Source organism: Plectropomus leopardus, unplaced genomic scaffold, assembly GCF_008729295.1.
Source record: "Plectropomus leopardus isolate mb unplaced genomic scaffold, YSFRI_Pleo_2.0 unplaced_scaffold11886, whole genome shotgun sequence".
Lineage (NCBI taxonomy): Eukaryota > Metazoa > Chordata > Actinopteri > Perciformes > Serranidae > Plectropomus > Plectropomus leopardus.
Window position 1 is genome coordinate 1 of NW_024612600.1, and position 3,178 is coordinate 3,178.

Below are 3,178 nucleotides of genomic sequence, written 5' to 3' on the forward strand. Positions count from 1 at the left end.
TGTGTGTGTGTGTGTGTGTGTGTGTGTGTGTTAAATAGTGAGTGTTGGTGCATTTTACTCTCTTTGGTAGCAGCAAGCTAAGCTGTTCCTCCTGCTTTTCGTCTTAATTCAAAGTTAACGATCTCCTGTTTCCTGCTTTATATTTAATGGACAGATATAAGAGTGGTATCAAACTTCTCATCTCATAAATTAAGCAAATAACAGTGTTCCCCAAAATGTCTATTCCATTTTCAGTTTTATATTCCTATAACTTTTTCCTTTAAAATAGCACGGTGGTTGTGCAACACAAGCCCCTTTTACACTGCTTGCTGAAAGCGGGAATATCATGCTGTTATGCCACCTCACAGTTCTGTATATAAGGTACGACCACAGAATGGCAGAACAGAGTTGTCATGTAAAGTAGTAACAGCATCGAATCAAGGTTTATTCAAAAGGGGAAGCCGGCAGGATGGTATAATGGGCTTGACAGGTGTGATGTTTTAATGGCATGTTGTGACTGTGACCCACTGGTGGGAGATTTAAAACGCAGCTGATAGCAGTTAGTGGCTAACTAAAAGAAAAAGAACAGCGGCCAAAATTGTTGGCAAATTGGAAAAACAATGATGTCCAAGCAGGTCCTTACCCTGCGAGCAGAGAAAGACATCAACCAACATTTAACAGGGACAGTAAATGATTGTTTCTGCCATGTTGTACTATTGTTAATGTTTAGAAAGCATTGTTTATGTGTATGTTATATGTAACACTAGAGGCAGATACTGTTGTGTTAAACATCACACCCGTGGCACCTCTTTTGCTTCCGCAATGCCGGCACACTATCTAAAATCACATGATGCTGCCATTGTTTAGTTCTGTGTAAAAATGCAAAGGTGGCATAAAAAAGAGACCTCTTGCTGACACTATGGCGCAATCTCTGTGTTAAAAGGGCTAATGTGAAGTCAGTAACATTTCAATACAGATAATTCAATACAAACTCCTTGACAAAAACACATTAATAGTCGGATTCAGTCATAATCCAAATAATCAAACATATACACATGATTACAGAGGGTGTGAATGAATATTAGTGTTCTGATTTACTTAAAACTGAAAACGACATGAATTAAAACTGAACGTAGACAAAATCTGAAGGTGCAGAAACATGAACAGCATGCATCACGATATAACTACAATAAGAAGCCGACATGGAGGATACAGTCATACAGTATTCGTGCTACAGCAGTGAGAAGCAGGACATTACCTAAGTTGTTGCTGAAGCTTCAATGAGCTGTGAACAATATAAACAACCAAGCCTGTGATGATGAGCTTCGAAAGTTGAACAGAAGTGTTTGTTATGTTTTATTAGACTCGCATAAAGCACTTAGCCCTGCTTACCTGTTAAATGGGAATGTGTCAACAACTGCATGCAAATCAAGATCATTTGAATATAATTCAACAGGTAATTTACTAAATGTGCGTCCTCTGTTTGCAAGTGAGTCAATGTGATGGACTATTTTGACTTTTGCAGGTCATAAACACTTCATAAACAATATAATCATCCTGTTGGTTAACAGTTTATTTTGTTAAAATCTACTTTATTCTCTACCATTCTTCTTACCTCTATGTCAATCTCCGGCTGTACGATGACTGGGCAGACAGCTATGGGTTTGATAAGTCCTGATCTGGAGGTCGCTGCTTCTTCTGCTGATGTAAAATACATAATTACGCTGTAAAAGCCTGATTAGTCTAAATGGAGAAAAAGCAATTATCTTTTTAACAGAACACAATTGTTATTATCAGCAGCATTTTTCATCTGCAGTATAAGGGGCAATCTACAGATGAAAACATTTACATCATGTCATCTGTGCTGCATGACATACTGGCCATTTACAGCAGGAGGAAGGGAGAGTCTGATGAAAAACACCATAGAGTGGCACTATGAAATGTAGAATTTAGCATTTTTGAAATCCTACTCATGTCAGTCTTAAAGTCAGGCCATCTTGGACTACAATGCATCAATTTCAAACTTTTTTTAATCCCCAACTTTAAGTGTAATGCTTGCAGATTACCAGTTTAGGTAAACTGATCACTTCTACATCAATACCCAACCCATTTGCAAGGGAAAAAATGTTGGCATTAAACATTTTTAAACAGTAAACCACTAATGAGTTACATTTGCAAGTTATTATGTCCTACATACATTGGTACTTAATGTTTCACCAACACTTTGGTTAATGTGTGGTTAGGTTTAGTTGGTTGGTTATGGTTCAGAAAAGATCATGTTTGGGCTTGAAACACCTGGTTTTGCAGGCACAATCCCCACTGGAAAAACAATGATGTCCTCGTAAAATACATTAGCTTTTCATGCCAGTATCCCAGCAGAAAAAGCAGCAATGTCTCGGTTAAAAAAAAAAAAAAAAAACCTGTTAGAAAAACTGTGACGCGTCCCTAAAAAAGCTGCTGTAAAAACAGTGACTGACCGCTACAAAACACCCATGTTTTTGCCTAAAAAAAACTCCTGTAAAAACAGCGTTGTGGCTAAAAAGCTCCTGGAAAACCCCCTGATGACAAAGTCAGCTCATGTATTGTCACTTCAGAAACGTTGTTATGATACATATAAAATGTCCATATGTAACATATTTGTGGTTTGCAGAAATGTACAATGGCAACATTTTTTTCTGGGGACTGAGCTGGCAATGCAATCATATAACCATGCATTATATTTATTTACAGTCAGTTAAACCTTTTTCTTAGACAGCGAATCAATAAGTCAGAAATGATTTTGGAAGACAGCATTCATACTGTACCTTCGTCCTTTTCCTGCTCATCCTCTGAATCGAAATCATTGTGCATACTGAAAGAAAAGAGACATTTGGGTTATCAAACGATATAAAGAAACAACCCAAAAATGCAACAGTTCACTCTTTAAAAGTCTAGTTGATTTTACACTTAACACGCAGATCTAGTGCCTAGAAAACAACATTGTTTCAACACAAGACATGAGGCTGGAAATAATTATGCTTTCAAAATACACAGTGTATATAGTCATCTTCATGCAGCATTATATTGGTTGAAATGTGGGCAGACACAGTAGGTGAGACCTTTTAAAAATAAAAAGATTTGAATCTACAATGAGACAACAAAATGTCTGTTTGTGTACTACGGCTCTGTAGCCAAATCCTCCACAATATTATCCATGCAG

At 37.2% G+C, this 3,178-nt stretch overlaps 1 long non-coding RNA gene across 1 annotated transcript; it reads right to left on the reverse strand.

Moving 5' to 3' along the window:
* Positions 1–837: 837 nt before the first annotated feature.
* LOC121963613 lies at positions 838–2,837 on the reverse strand. The gene is made up of 3 exons (XR_006107257.1): positions 2,784–2,837; positions 1,595–1,677; positions 838–1,264 (listed from the first exon to the last, which is right to left on the reverse strand). It is a non-coding gene; the product is annotated as an uncharacterized LOC121963613 (long non-coding RNA).
* Between the last annotated feature and the right edge of the window lie 341 nt (positions 2,838–3,178).